This window comes from Herpailurus yagouaroundi, unplaced genomic scaffold (genome assembly GCF_014898765.1).
Source record: "Herpailurus yagouaroundi ecotype Mexico unplaced genomic scaffold, PumYag 511, whole genome shotgun sequence".
NCBI classification, from domain to species: Eukaryota; Metazoa; Chordata; class Mammalia; order Carnivora; family Felidae; genus Herpailurus; species Herpailurus yagouaroundi.
The window spans coordinates 528,786-545,368 of NW_024412728.1; the positions used below are offsets into that span (position 1 = coordinate 528,786).

Consider the following 16,583-nt stretch of genomic DNA (forward strand, 5'->3'; position numbering starts at 1 on the left):
ATTTAAAGTCTGCACTTTGATAAGTTTTGTCAGATGTAAATCTCTGTGAAACCATCACCATAATCAATAAGTGAACATCCCAGGGGCGCCTGGGTGGCGCAGTCGGTTGGCGTCCGACTTCAGCCAGGTCACGATCTCGCGGTCCGTGAGTTCGAGCCCCGCATCGGGCTCTGGGCTGCTGGCTCCGAGCCTGGAGCCTGTTTCCGATTCTGTGTCTCCCTCTCTCTCTGCCCCTCCCCCGTTCATGCTCTGTCTCTCTCTGTCCCAAAAATAAAATAAACGTTGAAAAAAAATTAATAAGTGAACATCCCAGAAGTTTTCATTCCCTTGTGTAATTCCTTTCTTTCTGCTCCTCCCCACACCCATTCCCAAGCATCCACTGATCCTCTTACCAACACTATAGATTAATTTGCATTTTCTACACCTTCATATAAGTGACATCATGAAGGATGTACTCTTCTTTATCTGGCTCCTTCACTCTGGCTGTCCACTTTTAAGAGACACCATTCTGAGGAGAGACAGTTCAGCTTAGTGAATCCTGTCAAGAGCTCATGTGCAGAGACTAGGTGTCATGAATTCTGGTTAGGCTATATAATTTTTCTACAAGGATGCCAAATCTACTTTCTGTTCACTGGACCTCTCGTAACTGGCAACAAAAATAATTTACACTCTTAAGTTATTGCCAAAACATATAACCTTGAACATTGTTCCCTCTCCCTAATTCTTACCAAAAACTCATGTAAGTAAAACAAAGTCCATGTGGGATTCATTAAAGGGTATGCAGTACCCAGTTTTGTGGATTATGTAGTTCCAGACATTCACAACACTGTGAATTTTGTTCACACTGTTTTAAACCTTTATGATGAATTGTGCTTTGTGATTATGCTCTCAGTTTGCAGGAACTCAATAAGAATCGGGTATAATGCTGAAGAATTTATAGATGAAATACTATGATATCTGGAATTTGTGTTGAAAGATCTCCAGGATTGACTGGGAGGTCTCAGTCGGTTGAGCATCTGACATCAGGTGAGGTCATGATGTCACGGTTCATGTGTTTGAGCCTCACATCAGGTTCACTGCTATCAGTGCAGAGCCAGCTTCAGATCCTCAGGTCCCCTCTCTCTCTGCCCCTCCCCACCTTGTTTTCTCTCTCTGTCTCTCTCTCTCTCTCAAAAATAAATAAGCATTAGGGGCGCCTAGGTGGCTCAGTTGGTTAACCATCCGACTTCAGCTCAGGTCATGATCTCACGGTTCATGGCTTTGAGCTCCACATTGGGATCTGTGTTGAGAGCTCAGAGCCTGGAGCCTGCTTCAGTTTCTGTGTCTCCCCCTCTTTCTATCCCTCCCCGGCTCATGCTCTATCTCTGTCTCTGTCTGTCTCTCAAAAATAAACGTTAAAAAAAAAACATTAAAAAAATCTCCAGGGGCGCCTGTGTGGCTCAGTCGGTTAAGCGTCCGACTTCGGCTCAGGTCATGATCTCACAGTTCGTGAGTTCAAGCCCTGCGTTGGGCTCTGTGCTGACAGCTCGGAGCCTGGAGCCTTTTTCAGATTCTGTGTGTGTGTCTCTCTCTCTCTGACCCTCCGCCGTTCATGCTCTGTCTCTCTCTGTCTCAAAAATAAATAAACATTAAAAAAAAAATTTTTTTTAATCTCCAGAAAAAAATAAAAGTGGTAAGAATAGGTTGTGAGAATGGCCAAATTTTGGCAGTTATTGAAGCTTTGTGATGGACATAGGAAGATTCATTATACTCCTCTTACTACTTTTGTGTGTGTTTGAAAATTATCATCACAGGCAGAGAGTTTTTTCAACAGCTGTAAAGGTCTTTGTTATAGGGATATTGTTTAAGATTTTGTTGATTTCTCACTATAGTATATTTTTGATGAGAAACTAAGGATAGATTTAAAGCTTAAATAAAATATTTATCTTAAGCCAATGTATAGTAGAGAGTAATTACTTAGTAAGATGACTTTATAAGAATTGATTTGTAGGTATTAGTAGCCTGACCTACTTGGAACTTGGAAGTTTCCTTTGATATTGGACAAAGTACAAAGGGAAAAAAGTGTTTTTCTTCTGAGAGGTTGGTTTAGGAGCATATTGGATATAGGAAGAGTTTCTGAAAAAAGTTTTAAGACTTCCAGAGTCTCAATACAGAATGTAAAAATTTAGTATGAAACAGCAAAAAAATAATACACTGTGACCAATCAAGAGTGCAAAGATAGCTTAATATTTTAAAGTATATTCAAATTTATCATGCTTATAGGCCAAAGGAAATAAACCACATGGTCATTTTTATTATTGACACTTGATAAAATTGAACAATCAATCCTGTATAGATACAAAAACAAATGAATCATCAGAACCTAGGCATAGAAAGATACTTATGCTAAAGAATGTCCATTTCAAATCAACCATCAACATAACACTTACTGAACTATTCCTATGATATCAAGAATTAAACAAATTTCCCACTATAACCACTATTATTATTTATATTTTCTAGATAGTCATATCCAATATAATAAGATAATATAAAATTAAAGAGCCTAAATATACATTGGAAAAGAAGCAATTAACGTATTCTTATTGGAGACTTAATTATCTTCCTTAAAAATTGGGAGAGTAAACTGAAAAACCATTAAGTTCAGAAATGTGGGTAATAACAAAATAAAATATAAAAGCAATAGATTTTCCATTTACCAACAACAGCCTGTTGGAAAATATAATTCAAAAAATTATCATTTACAATATCAATATATAAAATACTTGAAACATACTGAAAAGAAACGTTCACATCCATGGAAAGATTACAAATGTTTTTGAAGGTCCATAAACATTAATGCAAATACCACAAGTACTTGAATGTGAATCCTTAATATTATACACAAGTTTCTCCCAAGTTATCTATGAATATAAGGTCATTATGATGAGGGACAGAAGCAGAGAGATGTTTGCCCTTTGCCCTGAAGGTTGACCTAATGCCTACACTGTTTCAATAAGGATCAAATACCTGCTGGTTGCTACATTCTTTAAGGGTCTCATGACTGCCTGTATATCTCACCAATAGTTAATATTGAACTGAATGATAAGCACCAGAAGAACTTTGCAAAAGTAGTTTTAGGAGTACAAATTCAAAGAAATTCAAAGAAACTTTTGTAACTGATACTCTCTTCCTACATGCCCCCTCCCCTTTGATTACTAAGTATATAACCACCAGCCTTACACAGCAAACAGTGCAGCTCTTACTGCCCACGGGTCCTGTCCCCATGCTACTTAAATAAAGTTACTAAGTTGCACCATAAACATCTCAAGAATTATTCCTTGACCATTGTACTCCATGACCCCAACATCAGTTTTGGTGGCCTATTATGGTGACAGTGACAAAGTGAATCCAAAAGTAGCTTGGTAAGCCTTCTTTGTTTCTTTTTCAGAGATTACCTGAATAATACAACCCTTCAGAAGATGCCTTGTCCAAATGCTCAGGAGAGAACCTCTTGCCTGTGGCTACACTATGGGGAGAGACAAATTCCTGCCATCTGGCCAGACACTAGTATCTTGGCTGTAATAGCATTGGGCTCAGAAATCAGGATCTCCTTGTTTTACTTGTTCTTTTAATACTTGTATTCTTTGGACAAAGGATGGCCATACATGCTATTAGGTAGCCGCTGATCCTAAGACTTGCCTGTAAGGTTTCCTCCAAAACAACCTGGCAGGATCCCTCAATGAGCATAAAATCCAAGTTAAGTCCAACCTCATACATCCCGAAAGGGACTGGTTCGAGCTATTACACAGTTGGGTCATTCACTCAACAGGGGACCGCTCCTTTGGGACCGCTCCATGGATAAAGCTCACAAGAAAGTTGCCCAGATTAGAACTAGGAGTTCCACACTTTTGTTTTCTCATGTCTCTCATTTGTCCTTCCCCATGGGCTGTTTGGCATTCCTGGTCTCAGATTGAAAGTACTTTTAGCTTAGATATATGATGTTTGATATGATATGAAATAGCTGCCTTTCTCAACAAAGGCCAGGACCTTTACCCCATCCATTAACACTATAACTAGAAGCTTGCAAGGGGTATTATTATTCGTTGCCAAATATATTTACTCCCTCAATATTGAAAGAGGCAGCCTCAGTGTTTGTTGTATTTCAGTCCATCTACCGGCCCCTAATGTAGCCTAGGATGCAGGAGGGAAGTGAAGGGAGGTCGACATTCCCTCTCAGGTAGTACAGAGGTGTTAGAGTGGTCAAGAAGAGGGATGCCTCTTGCCACTCTGTACTCCAGGAACATTCGGCAATATTCCTGATGGGATACCATTCGGAAACCAAGGGGGATTTTAGTAATGGACTCTTAGTTAATGTACTCTTTTTGCTTTGTAAGGTTTAACTATGGGATCAACTTCCTCAATCCCAAAGGAAGGATTCTCTCTTTGGCTGTCTCCTAACACATTGGAGTCAATTTGGATTTAAAGAAAAAACTCCAGGGGTGCCTAGGTGGCTCAGTTGGTTAAGCCACCAACTTCAGCTCAGGTCATATGATCTTGCAGTTCATGGGTTTGAGCCCAGCATCAGGCTCTGTGATGACAGAATGGAGCCTGGAGCCTGCTTCGGATTCTGTGTCTCCCTCTCTCTCTCTCTGCCCTTCCCCTGCTCATGCTCTGTGTCTCTCTCTTTCAAAAATAAATAAGCATTAAAAAATAAATAAATAAATAAATAAATAAATAAAGACAAGAAAAGAAAAAGTTCAAAACCCTACTTCCCACCCCAAATAATAAATATTCTGCCCCCTAGTTAACAACTGTCAATAAAAGGTCGAAACCCAACCCCCAGGATGTGCAGCTTGCTTTCCCCTCTCAGAACTCCTGAGTGTTTTTTACTTTAATAAACTTTCCTGTTTCTGTTACTCATCTGCTGTGCTACATGTCTGTCCTTGAATTCCTTTCCATGACCAAGAACCTTCAGCAATTCGTTTGGGTCTGGCTGGGTTGAGGCTCCAGGGCCTGTGGTCTCCCCAGTTTACCCGGCAACATCTTTTTGGTGACCATGAAGGGACCTCTTCATCAGTAAGTCTCCAACTCTTGCCTTTCTTGTGCTGGAGAATTGCGTAGTCACTGTTCTCCTTTGTTCTACTCTCTCTTTCTTCTGATCTACTGGGGGAAAAGGCCTAAAAAAGAAAGAAACAAAAACCATTGGTTCACCAGATTAAATGCAATCTCAGTGTAGGGGAGACTTTTCTCCCATTTCCCAAGGAAACTCATGTTGATTGAAAAGAAGGATTGGCAGGGGTTCCCTCTTCAGGCTGCATGCCAGGCCAAAGAGGTAAGCAGGTTGGGCGGGGATGCCCACCTGCACCAGGGATGATAGTTTGATGGATCCAAAGAGATGCCCCAGGGGCCCAGCCTATCCAAGGCAATGTTCTTGGGGTTCAGCAAGGATGCCTCTAGCCCAGGAGACTCACTGTTTATCTTTCCTCTAAACCCTTAATCCTTATCCAACACTCTCGTTGGATGTATCTTGAGAAACTGGAAACAGTTTGACTCCAACACCTCATATGCTTCCTTCCCAAATCTGCTTCTTTTGTAACTATGTTGGCCTCAATATAAACTAGAGGATGGAGAAGTATGACCAGAAAAACTGACCAAAATGCTGTATGGTTAGGTTGTTATGGCCCTGTACCCAAATCCTGATCTGTCCATACTTCTTTAGGGGGCCTGAGAACACCCCTCTCTTCCCCCTCTACTCCTCAAATCCACCATGAGTTCAGCTGTTTCTACAGAAGTAGAAGCTTCTGTTAATCCGCTATATCATCTGTGTTCTGTCATGTTCTCTCTGTGCCCCCTTTTTGCCTCTCTTAAAAACAGGTTGCTGCCAAGATCATGTACATGCCTCCCTTTTTGTCCTGAGTAATTCATCTCCTCTTTTTTGCTTCTTCTTCTGTGTGTATCAGATTTGAAATACATCTTGAGAGGACTAGATGAATGTTGTCTGACACTTGTTGTATGTGGGGGCTTCTCCCTTATTCGTTTCCAGGTTAATGGCTATGATAATTGGAGCCAATTGTCTGCGGTTAGTCTACCTCAGGATGGGGACTTTAAGGAATATTTCCAAGCAGCTGCTGAAACTCCTTTTGTTTCCCTGTTTTCTCCATCTGAACATGGACTGCCTTGTTTTCACTTTTTGTTGATGGAAAGAAAACGTGCATCTGTTCATCTGTCCAAGTTGATGAGCTTTAGGACCTGGAGTCCTCTTTCTTCTGTCTGGCCTTTTATCCACCTCCAGCCCTGATGGTGGCACCTCACCTCTTCTGCCCCCACTTCCCCCTCCTGCTGTTTCTGCACCACCATGGTCATGGCTTGAATCAACTGGCTCTGATACCATCCTCCAGTGCCATTGGCTCTTGTTCCTCCTTCCCTCACAAGGAGCAAAGAGCACTCTAAGCTGTTAGGCCACCTCCTTATGAGGTTCAAGCTGAAGCACTTCCCAAATCAGTATGAAGGGGCCCAAGAATTCCCCTGGACTTAAACTGTCCACTTTAGATTTCCCCACAGGTGCCCCAAGTAAAATCAATCATGGGGAAACAATTGATTGACTTTTACTGGGCATTGGTGCAACATATTCTGTATTAAGGCTAATGTAAGTTTGTTAGTTTAATTATGATAGACATGTCTATAGAGTTATCAACATTAAATATAAAACTATTTCACCAAGGTTTACTAAAGGTCAAATAAGCTCATGTTATCTCTGTTGCAATTTGTCAGCAAAAATGGCTTAAAATGATGGTTAATTTTGTCTGTCTCATAAGAGTTTTCATGGGTAATTGTTAAGAACAAGTAGGTATAAAAAACATTTTTTTAATGTTTATTTATTTTTGACAGAGAGAGAGAGAGAGAGACAGAGAGAGACATAGCATGAGTGGGGGAGGGGCAGAGGGAGAGGGAGTCACAGAATCTGAAGTAGGCTCCAGGCTTTGAGCTGTCAGCACAGAGCCCGATGCAGGGCTTGAACTCACAGACTGCGAGATCATGACCTGAGCCAAAGTCCAACACTCAACCGACTGAGCCACCCATGTGCCACTAGGTAAAATTTTTAAGTAGCTTTCAAAATCTCTGGTAACCTGAAACTTTATAAAGTTTTGCTAAGTTAAATGATAAGTTGGGTTGAACTCACTGGCTATCTAAATCTTTTCCAAAGAAGATAAAATACTAAAGCATGAGTTAATGAATAAGTTTGTGCTTTTGGCCTCTCATCATGGAGAAACTGAGGATACTTGAGTCTGTTGGTAAACACGTTTTATGCCTTACTGAAAGATTGTACTATGGGAAAACATATATTTTTAGAAATTATGAAAAGAGGGGTGCCTGGGTGGCGCAGTCGGTTAAGCGTCCGACTTCAGCCAGGTCACGATCTCGCGGTCCGTGAGTTCGAGCCCCGCATCAGGCTCTGGGCTGATGGCTCAGAGCCTGGAGCCTGTTTCACATTCTGTGTCTCCCTCTCTCTCTGCCCCTCCCCCGTTCATGCTCTGTCTCTCTCTGTCCCAAAAATAAATAAATGTTGAAAAAATAAAAATTAAAAAAAAAGAGATTATGAAAAGCATTTATAAATTTGCCAATCTAGGGAATTGTTATGTGACAGATAGTTCACAATTGGTTACTACTTAATTTTCACTGGAGACTAAGGTTTCTAAGTTAAAATTCTGCTAAATGTAATTAGGACTGATGGAAATGATAAGGAAAGCAACTTTGTATGCACAGAAGTCAGAAATGTGTAAGGAAGGTATAAGAAATAAGAATACATTTTGTTGACAGAAAAAGAAAGTTTTAGAAGGTTTGTGAAGGAAAATCTTTGGAGAAGATTTTGGTGGTCAGGACTAAGACCGAAATGGATGGATTTTTTTTTTTTTTTTTTTTTTTTTTTTGGTAGATGACTGTTCATAGCACCTTTGTTTGTGATAAGTAAAAACTGGAAACAGCCTAAATGATGAACCTGTTTAGGACTTTTTTTTTTTAATTAATTAATTTATTTATTTATCTATTTATTTATCTATTTATTTATTTATTTTTAAATTTGAGTATAGTTGACACACTGTTACATTAGTTTCAGGTGTACAAGTTAGTTATTTGACAAGCTTATGCTATATTCACCACAAGTATAGCTACCATCTGTCCCATTACATCACTATTGGTTTTTTGTTTGTTTGTTTGTTTTACTTTGAGAAAGTTGTTTTTTTTTTTTTTTTAATTTATATATGAAATTTATTGTCAAATTGGTTTCCATACAACACCCAGTGCTCATCCCAAAAGGTGCCCTCCTCAATACCCATCACCCACCCTCTCCTCCCTCCCACCCCGAAATGGATGGATTTTAAAAGTACACTAGTGGGGCGCCTGGGTGGCTCATTCGGTTGAGCAACCGACTTTGGCTCAGGTCATGATCTCACGGTTTGTGAGTTCGAGCCCCGCATCAGGCTCTGTGCTGACAGCTCACAGCCTGGAGCCTGCTTTGGATTCTGTGTCTCCCTCTCTGCCCCTCCCCCACTCATGTTCTCTCTCTGTCTCAGAAGTAAATAAACATTTAAAAATAAATAAAAAATAAATAAAATAATAAAAGAACACTGGTAAAGATAAAAATCTGCCTTTCTCTCTGTTAAAAAGAGAAAGTTTTCTTTGTTGGTCTGCTCTTAGTAAGAAAGTGTAAACAAAGTTTTTTTCTTCTTGATCTGCCCAGAAAACTAAAGCTTCTATGTGTTGTCTTTATCAGGTCTTTGATTACTTAATAGAAATGAAACTTGTCAGTATTAAAGAAGCTGGGTTTTGCTAACAACTATGTAACTTCCTATACAATCCCTCACTGCCACCTTGGTTAAATGTAAATATTAAATTTATAATCATCTGTGATCTTATCTAGGAATGTACTTTGAAATTTCCCCCAGATTTTAATCATAAAGTCTTTTTGACTAATTAGGCTTGTCTATTTGGTATGTTACATTACATGGGAAGCACTGTTAAGCAAACAATGATAAAATTTCTTATGTTGTTCAGGTAAGTGCTATAGTTCTAGAAATTACATGAAATTCCTGAAGTTTTAATATGTTCTGGTATAAGGGCTTCACTTGACCTTCTAATTATATTTCACCCTACATGTTTTTTCATTTGGCTGGTACTGTTAGCCAAGATGCAATAAGAAGCTATTCAAATCAAAGGGCTAAAATCTATCAGAAGGGAAGAGCGGTAAGGGGCAAAAGCAGGGAAGAATGTGTTTTATTTTGCAGAACCAACAGGTTCAGCCAAGGACACACTGGTTAGGTATTTCACCTGACAGCCCCTTGCTATGTATGTCTCACCTGATAGCCTCTTACTGAGGACCTGCACAGAAGGCCCCCTGAGTTGTCCCGAAGATATCTTTAGCTCATTATAAAACTAAGATCTTCTCCTATAGGTAGTTTGCCACCATTTTTTGAACATACGATGCATGCACTAGCAGGTTGATGTGCTAGGCATGCACAATTTAACTGAAGTGCATAAATAATAGAATATGTATGAGTTCTTTAATGTTGTGGGAGACATGCCTCCTAAAAATGGGCCACTTTGACATGAACATTGAGTTAAAAACAATCAAAATCCAGCCAATTGAGGAGAAGCTCTTTACCTTCCCCTTAATGGCTTGCCTGATATTCATTAGCCTGCTTTTTCATCAAAGAGAACTATTAACAGAAATTTCTCTTTACCTTAGAAACTCAACTACATAATAGGGCAACTTTGTTTTTCAAATATCTCATTTTCATCTTCCTGCTAATGGCCTTCCGCCCCTTTATATCCTTAGACCCTACCAGCTCTCTAGTTCATAGAAGCTTCAAGTTGCCTCATTGTCTTTGGAATTTCCATGTCTGTGTGGAATCCCCATAGGTACACCTATTTAATTTCACTTTCTCCTGTTAATCAGTCTCATGTCAATTTGATTCTTAGTCAAGCTAGAAGGACCATGAAGAGCAGAAGAATTTCTTCTTCCCCAAAAACGTATATGCAAGGTCCTTGCCCCTACCCCGTAATACACTGAATAGAAGCTTCCTGTACTAACCCCACAAGGACATAGTGTTTTGAGAGCTATCTTGCTGTCTCCTTACCTGTAACAAATAATAAAAAGCTCTTTGCTTTCAACACTTCCTTGGGTTGTGTTCAATTTGATGCACTTCAAGTACTGAACCCCTTGAGTTCAGTTATGGTCTTTATTAGTATCATTTATAATAAACTGTAATTCTAAGTATGGCATTTTCCTGAGTTCTCTGAGTCATTTTAGCAAATTATCAAACCCGAAAGGGGACCCTCCATATTTAAATCCAGTTGGTGAGAGAACAAGTGGGGACCCTCAAACTTGTGGCTGACATCTGAAATAAGGGCAGTCATGTTAGGGACTGTACCCTTAATCTGGGAGTCTGATGCTAACTCCAGATGACTTGTGTCAGATTTGTGATGCAGTATTCCAGTTCTTTATCCACCTACATTCATGTATTTTCTGTCATGACCTTGCTGGGGTGTCTCCACCTGCATGATTTCACAAAGGTCAGAGGCCAAGGAAGAGCAAATTTACCCAGAGAAACAAATTCCAAATACCTTTTGATATGCATTCCTAAATTTTTACAGTTTCTTGCTCATCAATTCTCTGTTATGCCTTTTGTTTCTCTGATTTTACTAGATTATCTAGATTTTGACAACACTAATAATGTATTTACATAAGTTTAACCTGTATGCCTTCAGGATACATTCTCCTACTTTCTCCATTTTTTTTCCAGAATTTCCTCAGCTGTGTGTGTGTGTGTGTGTGTGTTGCTTATGCAAAGCCTCAAATCACCAAGCCAAGACCTAACTTAATTACAGTTTCAGCCTCTCCCAGAAATAGAATCTTAAATCAGTCAATCAGGAATCACCTGATCAGCGCTAGTTGGGGATCTGACAGACTTCTGCCATCTCCTAAAGGAAAGTGACCTTGCCATAATCAATCTGCTTTCTGCCTCCTTGTTCCAGCTGACATCTGCCTAGAAATGTCTTTTGTTTTATACAGCGCCTTGGAGCTCCTTTTCATCTGCTAGATGAAATACTGCCCAATTCATGAATCATTGAATAAAGTCAATAAAATCTCAAATTTTGAGAGTTGAATTTTGTTTTTTTAAGTGTATATTCATTAGCCTGACTTTTCATCAAAGAGGTTTGTCATCTTGATGTTTCTTTTTACCATGAACAAAGGAATGGATGGATTACACAGAACAAATAAGTGAGTGATTATTATACGATATTGATCACTGCCACAAAGGCAAAATATATATTGCTTAAATTTTCTGGATTGGAGGGGGCATTTTACTTTCCTATTTTTATTTTGTGCCATGAAAAGCTACTCCTACCCTAAGCTACATTGAACTGAGCTGAAAGACTTAATGCTACCCATCCCACAGGTGGTCTTTTCATTGCACTGAGGATTCTTGTATCACTGAGACTTCTTGTCTTTTCCACACACTGTGGAATGGTCTCAGCAATGGTCACAGCCTGAGATAGTTCCTTTCTCAGTGTGGCCTCTTTTCTCGCCTCACAGATTTCCATTAGCTGATTCTCATAGTGGCTTTAGTTGACTACTGGCATCTGGGACCAAACATCATATTAATGAAGCTACCAGCCAGGATGGTGCAATGGTGCATTTATCAACCACATTTCCCATTTTATTTTAGCTTCTTCAAGAGCAAAGCAATCACTACCTCTAGCTCTTGGAGGAGGATTTTAACTACCTCATTTAATTTTATGGGAACTTTCATGAAAAGCAACCATATTTGATCTATGTCCTTTGAGCTGAATTGAAGGCCACCTGCTTGCATTACACGAAAAAGGAAACAATCTGTTTATAGCCTGGAAGCTCTTTGAAGAGATTCCTCTGATGGAAACTTGCTGAGTAACACCATTCCCCCAAGATGGCAGAGGACAAGGTGCTGACACCAGATGTCTTTGTCATTGGCATATGGTTTCATCAGCGGATCCATCCCTCCAGCATTTCTTCAGCCATCCTGTTCCCTCATGGACTTACCAATTCATCACAGAAATGTTGAATATCAGACCAAAATGAAATGTTGTAAGATAAATTCTCATAATAGTTAATTCTGAGGCAGCAAAAACTACACCTAAGTAGGACTATAGGTCTCATATATCAGCAAGAGAGGCTGATCCAGGCATTCTCCCTTGAATCCTTCACTCTGATGGGGTTTTTATACCCTGGTTATTACTCCTTGTGATGGTTCATTTGATGTATCAACTTGAGTTGGCTAAAAGATGCCCAGATAACTGCTAAAACATTTGTGGGTGCATCTGTCTATGAGGGTGTTTCTGAGAGAGATTAGCATTTGAATCAGTAGACTCAGTAGATTGCCCTCCCCATTGTGGGTGGGCATCATTCAATCTGTGAGGGCCTGATGGAACAAAAAGGAGAAAGAAGCTCTTTGCCTGAATTGAAACATGTGAGAAATAAGCCCACTGACCCAATCAAAGGAAGGACGCGGAGATTCAGGGCACAGTGAAGAGATGCTTTAATCAATATTCTTGCAAGAGCGGGTGTCTGATGGACAGGCACACTCAGGGAAGTTACAGTACGCAATTTATCTCCTAGCATGCAAGTCCTTCCCCTGGTTCCTCATTGGCTGAGCACTACAGAAGTTACAACCTTACCCAGAAGTTGCCTATGCCCACGTAAGGCAAAAAGTAGTCTGACTGGAACAAATGGACGGACATTCCTTGAGGTGATGCAGAGACTTCAGTTCTTTGGTACATGCTTATTGCAAAGCCTGTGAAAAAACCTTGTGAAATGGAGAGGGGAAGAAAACCAGGAAGTGAAGTGTCTAAGGGTTTGGGACTCCATTGGGGGTAGAGGAGTTGTACATATTTCCAATAGATTATAAACCTATTGTTAACTAGACAGCACAGCTTTTATTTGGTATTTCTGAAAATGAATCATCTCATTACTTCTCACAGAACATCTCTCTCTCCCGCCCTCAGAGGTCACATTCCTGGTTCTTGAGACTTCATACTCATACATTTTAACATACTAATACACCATCACCTCTTCTGATTCTCCAGCTGCAGACAGCAGAGCAGGTTGGAACTTCTAGATCTCCATAATTGTATATATATATATATATATATATATATATATATATATAATAACCAGTACAGAACCAGTAAGGAAAAAGATACTGCTTTTATTTTTTTATTATTTTTTAAAATGTGTATTTATTTATTTTTGAGAGAGAAGGAGAGCACAAGCAGGGGAAGGGCAGAAAGAGAGGGAGACACAGAATCAAAAGCAGACTCCAGGCTCTGAGCTGTAAACCTAGAGCCCAATGTGGGGCTTGAACCCATGAACCGTGATATCATGACCTGAGCCAATTCGGTCACTTAATCAATGGAGCCACTCAGATGCCCCTAGATACTGCTTTTCAAAAACATTCAACTAAGCCTGCTTTGGATTCTGTGTCTCCCTCTCTCTCTGCCCCTCCCCTGCTCACACTTTCTGTCTCAAAAATAAATAATTTTTTTTTAAATTTTTTTTCCAACATTTATTTATTTTTGGGACAGAGAGAGACAGAGCATGAACGGGGGAGGGGCAGAGAGAGAGGGAGACACAGAATCCGAAACAGACTCCAGGCTCTGAGCTGTCAGCCCAGAGCCCGACGCGGGGCTCGAACTCACGGACCGCGAGATCGTGACCTGGCTGAAGTCGGACGCTTAACCGACTGCGCCACCCAGGCGCCCCAATAAATATTTTTAATTAAAACAAATTCATTTGAGTAAATTTAAATCTAATTGGTTTTATCAAACGATTCAATCAAGCAGCATCCCATCTTTTTTTTTTTAATTTTTTTTTAACGTTTATTTATTTTTGAGACAGAGAAAGACACAGCATGAACGGGGGAGGGGCAGAGAGAGAGGGAGACACAGAATCGGAAGCAAGCTCCAGGCTCTGAGCCATCAGCCCAGAGCCTGACGCGGGGCTCGAACTCGCGGACCGCGAGATCGTGACCTGAGCTGAAGTCAGACGCTTAACCGACTGAGCCACCCAGGCGCCCCAAGCAGCATCCCATCTAACAAATAGAAGAGAGCTCTGAAGATTTTGTACAAAATGTAAGATTTTTACAGACAAAGAGAGGGACAGGAAGTTAAAAGAGTGGATTATTTCAGGCAATGTTACCTCCCCTTCAGGGAAGGCAAGAGATCTTACCATACAGATTACCTCATCAGTATGGATCAGGAAATAACAGACTGATTGGTTAAAAATTCCAGTCCTAGATAGTTGAAGCTGATGCTGGCAGGCCAGGTCCAAGGACCCACAGGACTAGCCGAGAGGGTCCTTGGCTTCAAGAAGGATGGAAATTAGATGGGAGCCAGCAAGAGGTAAAAGCAGAGTTTATTGAAGATAAGATAGAAAGATATGGACCCAGGTCTGGGAGACTCAGAAAGGAAAAGAGAATGAGTCTTATCTTTGCTTGGGGTCTGGAGTTCTTACTGGTGATTGTGATCTAGTGCACATGTTCTCTTAAACATCCAGGAACTGGTCAGAAAAAGGACAGGGTCCAGGTGTCTTTCATAAGTCACTAATTCCCTGAAGTCAGTGGTCTTGGCATCAAGGTGTTTGAAGTCAGTGGTCTTGGAAAACATTTATGACAACCCTCCTGGTCACTCCTTACATGCTATCTATTGTACTGGGAGATTCCAAAGATATCATTATCTATGCCTTCCAAGGAGTACATGTACTATTTGCATTACAAGGCACATGTAGAGTGGGCTAGGGGTGCAGATCCTGGCAAGAATGGAAGCCAGAAAAAAAAGGCAAAGGAAAACAAATGGCTTTTTTTTATGGGATACCTTCAGTTTCCCTATCTCAGAGGTAATTAAGTAGTCTAACATGAAAGAAGAATCTGAGGATGCTCTTAGGGAAATGCCAGAAGGAGAATTAGACTAAGTGCATCCATGTTAGATTTATATAAATCTTTCATTGGTTGGCAAAAGTTCAAAGGTGGACATCACAGTGCATGCGTGAGACTAAGGAAACAGACTATCCCATACATTGCTGGCAGTAGTGCAAATGGCACAGTCCTGAGAAGCAGAACATGTAGTATATGCCAAAATTATAAATGCATTTACCCTTTGATCCAGAAATCTCCCTTCTGGCAATCTACCTTATAAATTTGTCCACACAAACACAAACTTGTTCAGCTTTAAGGTTAGTCATTGTGGCATTATTTGTAATAACAACTTATTATATTGTAATGTAGCCCAAGTGTCCAGCAATAGGGGACTGGTTGAACACATAACTCTGCTATATGTACCGATGGAATACGATACAGCTATCAAAAGGGACCAAGACATGAGGAAGACCTTTATGTGCTTTGAATTTTTTTTTTTTTTTACATTTTATTTATTTTTGATAGAGCACAAGTCGGGGAGGGCAGAGAGAGACAGAGACACAGAATCCGAAGCAGACTCCAGGCTCTGAGCTGTCAGCACAGAGCCCGACATGGGGCTCGAACTCACAAACCATGAGATCATGACCTGAGCCAAAGTCGAATCCTCAACTGACTGAGCCACCCAGACGCCCTCCTTTATGTGCTTTGATATGGAAGTATATCCAGAATATTTCATTAAAATTTTAAAAAGGAAGGAGAATATATAATATTTTTTTAAGATTATATATACTATATATACACTTATATAATATATATATATATATTTATAATATATATAATATGCTCTTTTGTGTAAGAAAGGAGGAAATAGGAGCACCTGGCTGGGTCAGTGAGTAGAGCATGGGACTCTTTATCTTGGGGTTGTGAGTTCAAAGCCCCATGTTGGGCACAGAGCTTACTTAAAAATAATAATAATAAATAAAAATAGAAGGGACAAAATAAAAGTATTTATATTTGTATAAAAAAACTTTGGAAGAATAAATAAGACACTATTACAATAAAAATGGTTACTTACATGGGCAAAGCAAGGGAGAACAAAGGTAGGGATGGGGTGGGAATGATATTTCTCACATACCTGTTGATATCACTTGCATTTTTAACTATATAATTTTAATATCTATTAAAAAGTCTTCCTAAAACTAATGCAATGTTATATGTCAGTTATAGCTCAATAAAATAAATAATATATTTAAAAAAATTTTTAAGGTTTATTTATTTTTGAGACAGAGAGACAGAGCATGAATGGGGGAGGGTCAGAGAGAGAGGGAGACACAGAATCCGAAGCAGGCTCCAGGCTCTGCGCTGTCAGCACAGAGCCTGATGCAGGACTCAAACTCACAGACCCTGAGATCATAACCTGAGCCGAAGTCGGAGGCTCAACTGACTGAGCCACCCAGGCGCCCCTAAAATAAATAATATTTTAAAACTAAATTTTAAACAATGCTGCTTTGGAAGATTGTTAAAAACCTAAACAAGAAGACTTCCAATTTGGGTAAGCTATAATAATTTGTGACAAACTAAAGTGGCCACAAAACTATAGGGGCACCTCGCTGATTCATTTGTAGAGTATGTGACTCTTGGTCTCGGAGTCGTGAG

The 16,583-nt window shown here is 39.9% G+C and overlaps 1 long non-coding RNA gene across 1 annotated transcript in view; it reads right to left on the reverse strand.

The window, feature by feature from the left end:
* Positions 1 to 330: 330 nt before the first annotated feature.
* The window catches only part of LOC121023091 (uncharacterized), a 29,409-nt gene continuing 13,156 nt past the window's right edge, over positions 331 to 16,583 (reverse strand). The window contains exons 2-3 of the long non-coding RNA XR_005787243.1: positions 5,016 to 5,159; positions 331 to 508 (exon numbers count right to left, since the gene is read on the reverse strand). This is a non-coding gene — a long non-coding RNA (uncharacterized LOC121023091). The remainder of the gene's footprint in view (positions 509 to 5,015; positions 5,160 to 16,583) is intronic.